Source organism: Suricata suricatta, chromosome 7 (genome assembly GCF_006229205.1).
Source record: "Suricata suricatta isolate VVHF042 chromosome 7, meerkat_22Aug2017_6uvM2_HiC, whole genome shotgun sequence".
Lineage (NCBI taxonomy): Eukaryota > Metazoa > Chordata > Mammalia > Carnivora > Herpestidae > Suricata > Suricata suricatta.
In genome coordinates, this window is record NC_043706.1 from 82,381,205 (window position 1) to 82,392,231 (window position 11,027).

Consider the following 11,027-nt stretch of genomic DNA (forward strand, 5'->3'; position numbering starts at 1 on the left):
AAAACTTGAGAGACTATTGAATGCTGAAAATGAACTGATAGTTGAAGGGGAAGGGGGAGAAAAGAGGTGGTGGTGATGGTGGAGGGCACTTATGGGGAAGAGCACTGGGTGTTATATGGAAACCAATTTGACAATAAACTATTTAAAAATAAATAAATAAATTAAGGAAAAAAATAAATAAAATGAAAATGTTCTAAAGATCTGTTGAACAATGTAAAATATATTTTAACACTGCTGAACTATACACCTGAAAATAGTTAAGATGGTAAACTGAAAGTTATATTTTTTACAACAAAAAAGTCCACATTCTCTGAAATTGAACCTTGATTATTGTACATTGTTGAAAGTCAAATCAAATACCACATCATATCAACGGAATACCATAGCTTATAAGAAATGTCTGCTATATATGGTATAAAGGAAGTAGATTTTATAAAGTCACCAACAATTAAATCATGACCCCACAATTAAGTTTCATTTTTGAGGGAATAATATGCATAATATTGTAACCTTCCCTTACTGAAGGGACCAAGCTATGAGATAAAGTTGGCTCAACTATTTGGAAATGCCATTTGGTATCTCCCACCAACAACATTCTAATAAATTTGTAAAAACTCACCAGTGACCACAGCAAAATCTTGAGACATAAGATTTTTCCTCTGCATAGATTTCCAAAAGTATCATGATGCTTTTCCAAAGTCAGAAACATTTTCAGAATTGGAGAATAACTTCACCTAAATTTGTAGAAACAAGAAGGAGCTATGGATGTTTCCCATAAAAAATGAAGACAAACTTTGGTTTAAGCTACTTTAACTACATAAAACCAGCAATTAGATATATAGCATGCAAACCTAGCAAAAAACTCTGTATAAATTAATTTTATTAAGTAAATTAATTAATATATATTAATTTCTGACACAATTTCTCAGTATGTGGTTGTTTCAATGAGATCAAATAATTTATTTAATTGATAATTATTCTTTCCCTAAATGGGAACTGTGCATTCTGCCCAATTTTCAGTCAGAAATCCTGTGAAAGATGCTAGAAACAGTAATATTATTTTCATGGAAGAGAAAGGAGGCTAAACAGAAATTTATTAAGAAGCACGCTTCTGCAGTGACTTTAATTTGTTAACACTTCCTCTAGTTTTGGCTCCTTCTTCTTTCCCTTAATCCTGGTGAATGTCTAATGGTAGTTCACAATTACAATATCTCCTCCAGGTTGAGTACTCAAAAAAAAAATTCTAACTACTACGTGCAAATAGGGATACATGTAATGTAGGATAAAATTCACTTTCTTTTAATGGCTAAAATGAACAAATCAGGAGACAACAGATGTTGGTGAGGATGTGGAGAACAAGGAACCCTCATGCATTCTTGGTGGGATTGCAAACTGGTGCAGCTGCTCTGGAAAACAAGTGTGGAGTTTCCTCAAAAAATTAAAAATAGAGCTACCCTATGATCAGTGATAGTACTACTAGGAATTTACCCAAGGGATACAGGAGTGCTGATGCATAGGGGCACGTGTACCCCAATATTTATAGCAGCACTTTCAAAAATAGCCAAATTATGGAAAGAGCCTACAGGTCCATCAGCTGATGAATGGATAAAGAATACGTGGTTTATATATACAATGGAGTACTACTTGGCAATGAGGAAGAATTAAATCATGTCATTTGCAATAACATGGATGGAAGTGGAAGGTATTATGCTAAGTGAAATAAGTCAGTCAGAGAACAACGGATACCATATGTTTTCATTCATATATGGATCTTGAGAAACTGAACAGAAGACCATGGGGAAAGGGAAGGGGAAAAAAAGTACATACAAACAGAGAGAGGGAGGCAAACCACAAGAGACTATTAAATGCAGAGAACAAACTAAGGGTGGATGAGGAGGTGGGAAGAGGGAAAATGGGTGATGGGCACTGAGGAGGGCACTTGGAATGAGCACTGGGTATTGTATGTAAGCCAATTTGACAATTATTATATTTACTAAAAAAAATAAAAAATCTTTGAGTGGGGCTAAGGGGTAAGTAATAGTTTGCATCCATTAAAAAAACAAGAGAAAAAATAATATGGATATCATATAAGTATTCTGAAATACATAAGAAGATTACCTATAAGAAATAAATGAAGAACACACTTTTAAAGAAGATTTACTACATAAAACAAATAAATTTTAGGCACCGGATGGCTTATAATCAGATGGAATAAAAGTAAACCATCACTATATGAGAAAAAAAAAACATGAGATAAAATTATATCCAAGAGATATGTTATTTTTTAAGTCAAAAGAAGGACAACTAAAGTATTAGAAACAAATAAAATTTAAACTCCATAAAAGTAAAACATCATTTTGAGGGGAAAGTTAAAAGGCTATTTCTAACTAATAAGAAAAAAGATGAACAGAAATTGACCAAGGTAAATTGAGAGACCCAAGAAAAACATCAGGAAGATTAAAAAATGCAGATACCTTGTACTTCTTAGGAAAAGAACAGAATCAAGCCAAAGAAAAAGATAGCCCTTCAACTTTAAATTCCTGGATCTGTATGTGGCAAGAACTCACTGACTATCTGGAGTTACTACTAAACAGTTTTTTACAGAACTTCCAGTTACCTATCCAGCATGTAATAAGCTTGGAAGCTGCTACTTTGTCCTACCAAGTAAAAAGGCAAACAAACTGAGAAAACAACACCTCTTCTTAGATCCCTCAGAGAGGTGAGGTCACAAGACAAAAAAACTGATCCCAAATTGGAAAGACTCACAGGTAAATACAGAGAAATTACAATTTACCTGAGCACAAAACCACAAGTTGAAACTTCCACAAGACTCAGGGCTCCCGAGAAAAACTTGAATTGTGATGGAGAAATTGCTGGAGGCCCAATGTGGACACCTCTAAAGGTCAAAAACTTCAGGTGATTTAGTCATAGAGAGGCCCCCACAATTTGGTGAGATTTCCTTCCTGGAGTTTGATCAGGTTCTTATACTAATTATCAGAGGAAAATTCCTTTAGGCTTCTGGCAGGGAGAGGACTAAAAAGAACCATTTTGAAACACATCAGAGTATTCTATTCTTAACAAGGCCTGACCTCAGGGTAAACCAGTTAACCAGAGCCTACACTGCTAGTTTTTATTAGTTTTATTAGAGCCTAATTGACCTGAAAGAGAAGAAATACCCAAGTCCAGCTGGCTCAAATCTTCTACTTGAAGAAAATACCCAAATACAGCCCACTTTAGCTATCTTGTCTCACCTAAGAGAGGGGAGGGGATGAAAGCATGCGTGAAGTGCACAGAACAGAGGCATCACTAGATTAAAATACTGAGATCCAATCATAGGACTATAGAAAGTTTCCTCTCCCTTCACATCTTACCACCATGTTACTCAGGGCCTATTTGCAGAAGTTTCTTTTATCCAATACAATCCAGCTATCAAAATAAAGCAAAATGAAAATGAAAAATAAACCAAGACATACTAAAAGGCAAAAAACACATTTTGAAGAGACAGTGCATGTATCAGAACCAGAGCCAAAAATAACAGATGTTGAAATGATTAGGCCAGGGATTTAAAACAACTATAATGAATATGCTAAGTACTCTAATGGATAAAGTGAATAACATACAAGAACAGACAGGGAGTCTAAGAATAGAGAAGGAAAAATCTAAGAAAAACACGAAAAGAAAAGCTAGATGTTGAAAGCACTGTGATAGAAGTGAAGAATTTTTCTGATGAGTTTATTAGTAGACTGGCCACAGCTAAGGAAAGAATGTGGACTTGTGGGTGTCTAAATAGCAACCTCCAACACTGAAAAGCAAAGAGCAAAAAGACTAGGTGAAAAAAGGAACAAAATATCCAAGAGCTGGGGAAGAACTACCAAAGGTATAACATATGTGGATGGAATAAGAACACTTTCAAAGGAAAAGCGAGTAAAGAGCAAGAATAATATTTGGAGTAATAATAAATAGGATCTACCCCAAATTTGGTCAGACACCAAACCATGTATCCAAGAAGCTTGGATGATGCCAAGCATGGTAAATGCTTAAAAAAAAAATTCACCTAACATAACATTTTCAAATGATAAAAAACAAGAATAAAGAAAAAATCCTGAAAGAAGCCAGAGGGAGAAAAAATAAAACCTTCCTATAGAGGAATAAATAAAAGAATTATGACTTCTCCTCAGAGAGCATGCAAAGATGATGATAATGGACTAAAATATTCTAACTGTTGAGACAAAAAGCCACCAAACTAGAATTCTGTCCCCTGTGAAATTATCTTCAGATGTGAAGAATATATTTTCATACAAACACAAATTTAAGGGAATTTATTACCAGTAGATTGCCTTGCAAAAGATGTTAGAAGTTCTTTAGAGAGAAGGAAATGATATAGCACAGAAGCTCAGATCTACATAAAGGAGGGGGGATGTAACAGAGAAGGGATAAATGAAGATAAAATAAAAACTTAGATTTTTCTAGATTGATCTAACTGATAACAATTTGTTCAAAATAATAATACCAACAATGTATTTACATATATATGTAACATGCACATATTACATATATGTATATATATGTATGTATATGTGTATGTCTATAGCAAAATGAATAACAGCAATGATACAAGGGACAAGGAGGAATTAGGATTATTTTGTTATTATAAGATACTTGTACTACCTCTGAAGTGATATGGTGTTATCTGAAAATGGATTAGTTGTAAATATATATTGCAAACTCTTGTAGTCCTTAAAAATAAGGTTTTTAAATGTACATTTGATATGATAAGAAGAGAAAATAGAATCATCTAAAATATTCCATTAAAACCACAAAAGACAGATAAAGAGTGAAACACAAAATCAAGGGCAACACAGAAAACACAAATATGATAGATCTTTATCCAATTATATTAATAATCACTCAGCATGTTAATGTTCTACATGAACCAATTACAAGACAGCAATTGTCAGAATGGATTCAAAAGTAAGCTCAGTTATGTTGCCTACACTTTAAACATAAAGATAAATGTAGATTAAAAGTAATTGGATGGAGAAAGATGTACTGTACTAACACTAATCAAAAGAGAGAGTAGCAATATTGGTTTTGAACAGAGCACACATTAAGAGCAAAGAAATTATTAAGAATAAAGATAAAAATAAGGAGTAAAGATAATGATCAAGAGGTCAATCTACCTAGGAGATATAATAATTCTTACTGTATATGTACCTAGAAAAGAGTGTTGAACTATATGAAGCAAAAAATGAATAGAACTCCAAAAGAAATAGATGAATCCACTATTATAATTAGAGACTTCAACCTTCTCTATCAGAAATGAGGAGATCCAGCAGGCATAAAATCAGAAAGAACATAGTTAAACATGTACAACACCAGCAATCAACTGGATATCATGGACATCTATTGACTAATTCATTAAACAACAGCAGAATAAAGGTCCCTCTCAAGAGTACGGGAGCATCACCAACGTAGATCATATTATGGCCATAAAACACACCTTAACAAATTTCAAAGAATGGAACTTATAAAACGGAAAGATGGTTGGATAACCCAAGATATGTAAAGATTAAACAATACACTAATACTTGGGTCAAAGAATAAATCTCAAGAGAAATTAAAATGGATTTTTAACCCAATGAAAATGAAAACATGACAAAAATTTGTGTCAGCACATAGCCCAATGCTGGGTTCAATCCCAGGAACTGTGAGATTATCACCTGAGCCAAAATCAAGAGTCACGTTTACCCAACTGAGCCACCCAGGCACTCCAAGAACACAGAGAAGCTTTAGGGTAGGGAAATCATTCTGTATGATGTCATAATGATAGATATGTTATTATACATTTGTCTAAACCCACATAGTACAAATGCCAGGAGTAAATCCTAATGCAAATTATGAAGACTAATAATAGGTCAGTATAGATACACGGTAACAAATACTACCAGTCTTGTATGGGTTCTGTTAGTGAGAGAGATGGTGCATTTGTGAAGATAAGAGTATACTAGAACTCTATGTTGCACTCAATTTTTCTGTGAATATAAAATTGCTCTAAGATTTAAACTCTATTAATTGAAAAAAAACTAATATTTGAAAAATAGCAAGTTAGTAACATTTTAGTAAGCATTTGACAGTTACCTCCCCAGTATCCATTTTCCCCTTTGCATCTCTAATTAGGAATTATTTCCTACTGCTTATTTCCAAGTCATGCATTATGGTGGGACTCCTCTTATCTCCAGTTCAACCTCTATTTCTAGTAAGAACAAGCAGCACACTTAGCTCAACTTCTTTTCTCTTCTAGGAGTGATAGAAAGCAACAAAGAAAAAGGGGAAGCAGAGACTCCAAGACAGCTTATAGATTACTTCAAAGTATTGAGCCGAGAAAAATACACAAACTCCAAATTAGCTCTAACTATGGGTTAGGGTACTTGAAAAAGCAGCAGGACCTGTGTGAGAACCACCTTTTGGAGCAGAAAGGATGGGGAGTTTGGTAGTGGCCTAGGAGGGGTCTATCTCAGAGATCTCCAGCAAATATATGACGAGAGCTTGAGATATATGCAGAACAGAGGTTAAAGAAAAGAAGTCCTTGGAGAGGGAGAAACATGCACAGAAAAGGTGTGAGTGTGCACAGGTGGTATATCTAAGAAAGCATCTCTAATAGAGGCAAGCCGGGAGGTTGGGCACGGTACCTCCTGGAATTACACATCAGAAAAATTTCCAGTAGTCCAGGGCTGCTGAGGAAAGCATGCAGTCCTCCATCTCCAAATATGTTAGCTATAGTGTTCCTTTGTACATGATTTTTAACAGGTTACGAAAATCCTCTATTTCCAGTTTGTGAAGTATTTTTCTTTTAATTATGAGTGGGTGTTGGATTTTGTCAAATGCTTTTTATGTACCTACTGAATCCTCATGTGTTTTTTATTTATTTTTGAGAGAGAGAAAATAAGTATGGGGGGGCAGAGAGGGAGAAAGAGGGGAGAGATGGAGAGAGAGGGAGAGAGGGAGAATCCAAGCAGGCTCCTCACTATCAGTGTAGAACCAGACGCAGGGCTTGAACTCACCAATGTGAGATCATGACCTGAGCCAAACTCAAGAGTTGGATGCCTACCACCTGAGCCACCCAGATGCCCCTCCATATGGTGGTTTTAATCCCCTTCAAGTATAATACATGAATTGATTTTCAAAATCTAAGCCAGTACTGCATAGGTGGGATAAATCCCAAATTGTCTTATCTCCTTTTGAATTCCTAATTTGATTTGAGTTGATAAGAACTTTGATGTCCATGCTGAGGAGTTTTCTTTTGTCTTTGCAGGTTTGGGTGCTACAATTACACTGCCTTCATGAAGAAAGCTAGGAAATATTCCTACTTTTATTTTCTTAAAGAGTTAAGAATTAATATTTTCTGTACCTAAAATATTCAACTGAATTCACCAATGAAAACTTTGGGGCCAGGGGTTTCTATTCAGAGATATACTGGATAAAAAATAATTTGCAAAATACTCATATTTTCAAATTTTTATTGTGTTAATTTTCATTATTTACATTTTTGGTTTTTGGTTTTTTTAAATGTTTTATTTATTTTTGAAAGAGAGACAGAGCATGAGTGGGGGAGGGGACAGAGACAGAAAGTGAGACAGAATCTGAAGCAGGCTCCAGGCTCTCAGCACAGAGCCTGACATGGGGCTCAAACTCACAAACTGTGAGATCATGACCTGAGCTGAAGTTGGATGCTCAACCGACTGAGCCACCCAGGAGCCCTTTTTTTCGGTTGTTGTTCATTATTTACATTTTAAAGAAAATTACTTCCTCCAGATTGCCCAGTTTGTTGGCACATAATTTTTCATAATATTCTCTTGTAATTGTTTGTAATTCTGTGATATTGGTTATGATCTTTACTCCCTCATTCATATCATATGCAAGTAATGAGTCACTAAATTCTACTCCTAAAACTAATATAATGTTATATGTTGACTAAAATTAAATTAAAACTTAATATATAAAAAATTAAAACAAGTCATATTTTAATAATGCCGAAGAAACTGTACAACAGATAATATGTTCTAGACAAAAAATAAATAAAAAGTAAATTATTTCTAAATTGTTTTTATAAATTTCTAAATGTTGTATTTACATTTTTTACAATATTCCCTTACTTTGCTTTTAATAGTTCTTTTAATATCTCTAGTTACCTCTTCATTCCTGATATTAGTAATTTGTTCTCACCCTTCCCTTGACCATGTGCACATGCACACACACATGGAGGTGTGCATGCACACACACAGGAGTTTATTAGGGACTTATCAACTTTATTAATCATGTCAAAGAACAAAGTCTTTTGTTAAGTTTTAGCGCTTTTTATCTGTATAGTTTTTATTTCACATTCTTCTGTTTTCATCTTACTTAGGGTTTATTGGAATTATTGGTCTGTAAATTGACAGTTTCAATAAAACTAGGTGTTTTCTAGCAATATTTTTCTTCCCTAATTTTCTTTCAAATATGTTTTCTTCTATTTTTCCTTTTTTCCTTGTGCAGTTCCAAATGTTCATTTTGATAGACTGTTTATCTTACAGTCTCTAAAGTTCCATTTATTTTATTCAGTCTTCTCATTATTATTTAAATTGTTTTATGTGTACAAATGTGTGTGTGTACTTTTTTTAAGGTTACATCATCCTTTTTTCTATCATTTCCAATGTGCTTTGAAGGCTAAATGAATTTTCCATTTTAGTTATTATGTTCAGGTTTTGCCATTTTCATTTGGTACATTTTTATCATATGTTGAGATTCTCCATCTCTTCATCTTGACTGAAATTTCTTTTAAAGTTTTGGAGTATATTTATAACAGCCATTTAAAAGTCTTTGTCTGATAAGTGCACTTAGTTCTTCTCACAGTTGATTATTTCTTGCCTTTTCTCTTGAACATCTATCATGTTTTTTCTGATTCTTCACATGTTTAATGATTTTTAAATGTATATTGGGCTTCATAAATGTTACATTGTACAGGTCGTGGATTCTATTCTTTGAAAGGATTTGTTCTAGTACACAATTAACTTGACTAGACACAGATTCCAGCCTGCTCAGCTGCGGCTGAAATCTGAACTTAGCTATATCAACTTACAGCTGTTTTCTTTGCCTAGTACACGAGGGTCTCTTCCAAACACTTGTGGTTTAATCAAGGATTTGAACACTTTTTTGCAGATGCAGGAGTTCGCTGCCTCTGCAGCCCCCTCCCTTACAGAGTCCACCGCCCTAAATTCCTGGCTGCCCTAGAAGACCTCAAAGCTCTCCTCTGTCACTTCAAGCCACTGATGATGAAACTTTCCTCTACACTGACCAGCATGGGAATTATTGGGCAGCCCTTAGGCAGAAACAAACTAAAGCACCGTCTTTCAAGGATAAATAATAACAGTTTGTGATCAATCTGCAGTACCTTCATGATATCTTTTAATATTTTGTATGACTATTTAAGTGTTATCTGTAGAAGGTTTTCTCTGCTCATTCCCAAGCTAACCTATTATAGGAAGGCAGATATAAAAAGAGAAACACCGAAGGAAGAAAAGCATATATTTGTGAGTTAGAAAATACACTGCATTTAGAAATAATGAATAAATTAACAAGCTGGTTCTTTAGGGGAAAATTAAATGGAAGCTTAATAAATTAAATTATTTTGTAAAAATTAAATAGGATTTAAAAGGACAAACCAAATATTAAAGATAATAAATGTATCAGAGAATAGAGAAATAGGAGATATTAATCAACTAAATGGTTAGCCTAGGAAGTGGGATAAGAACTACACAAAAATAGAGTAAGAACCACATAATAAGGACAGAGGATAATAGGCATACTCACCTAGAAAAAAGAGAAAATACATAAATTAAAAATATTAGAATTTAAGAGAGGATATCACTATAACCTTTAGACATTAAAGAGAGAGCAAGGGAATACTTTAACAAGTAGATGCCATAGACTCAACAACTTCAGTGAAATGGGCACATTTTTTTAAAGACACAAATTATCAAAGTCCAAGCAAGAATAGGAACCTAAGAGGTCCACATCTATTAAAGCAAATAAAAACTAAAACCTCCCAGTAAAGAAAGGATCAATGAGCTTCACTAATGAACTTTACCAAACACTGAAGGAAGAAACTAATACCAATTCTACCCAAAGTCTTTCAGAAAACAGAAGAGGAAGGAACACTCTCTGATACAGGGCTGATATTACCCTGGGCCTCTCCTCAATCCCAGTACCTTGATTTTCTGCTCGTGGGTTGGACTACAGGGTGTTTTTATGTTTGTTTGTTTCTTTTTTTCTTTTTATTGTCACACAGATAATGGTAATGTGCTGCCAGGTTGTGAACCACTGGCCCAGGCAAGAGACAGGCCCACACAATTGCTTGGGTCAGGATGCAACCCAGTATGGCCCTCATGGAAAAAATTGTAATAGGTACTGAAAGCCTTCAAATAACTCTTGTCCTTTTAATCCAAGTTTTCTTCAACAACATATATTGTTTAAATAATGTTATGGGGTATTTAGACCCTTAATTACTAAGTTACCATCCTTTAAAATGATTAAATTTGCATTTAGTGACAAAGAAAGGTGTTTTTATATTTTTAAACTAAAAAAGTAGCTGGCTGACCAAAATAAAAAATAAGATTTATATATTTAGAAGGTTGTGAGAGTATGTTTATAATTACATTAAAATGGTAAAAAGTCTGGATGTATATATTCTGAAATGCTCATTTATATCTTGAGGTAGAATCAGAGTTGATTTAAAATTGAATATTTGATTCTATTTACTATTTTATTGGTGAAATGATCATTTATTTCAATTAAACTGTATAAAAACAAGAAAGATCACTGTGGCTACACTATGTAGATACTATCACAAAATTTAAGTAATCTGGGTAAGAGGGGATGACAGCAGTGGAGAGGTGACAAATGACCATATTCAAAAGATAAATAAGATATAATTACATAATTGACTATTCCAAAATGTTATATAAATTGGACTTTATTAACTCTAGATTTTA

The 11,027-nt window shown here is 33.9% G+C and overlaps 1 long non-coding RNA gene across 1 annotated transcript; it reads left to right on the forward strand.

Moving 5' to 3' along the window:
• The first annotated feature begins 5,856 nt into the window (after nt 1–5,856).
• Nucleotides 5,857–9,435, forward strand: LOC115295637. The gene is made up of 2 exons (XR_003910507.1): nt 5,857–5,914; nt 9,196–9,435. It is a non-coding gene; the product is annotated as an uncharacterized LOC115295637 (long non-coding RNA).
• The last annotated feature ends 1,592 nt before the right edge of the window (nt 9,436–11,027 follow it).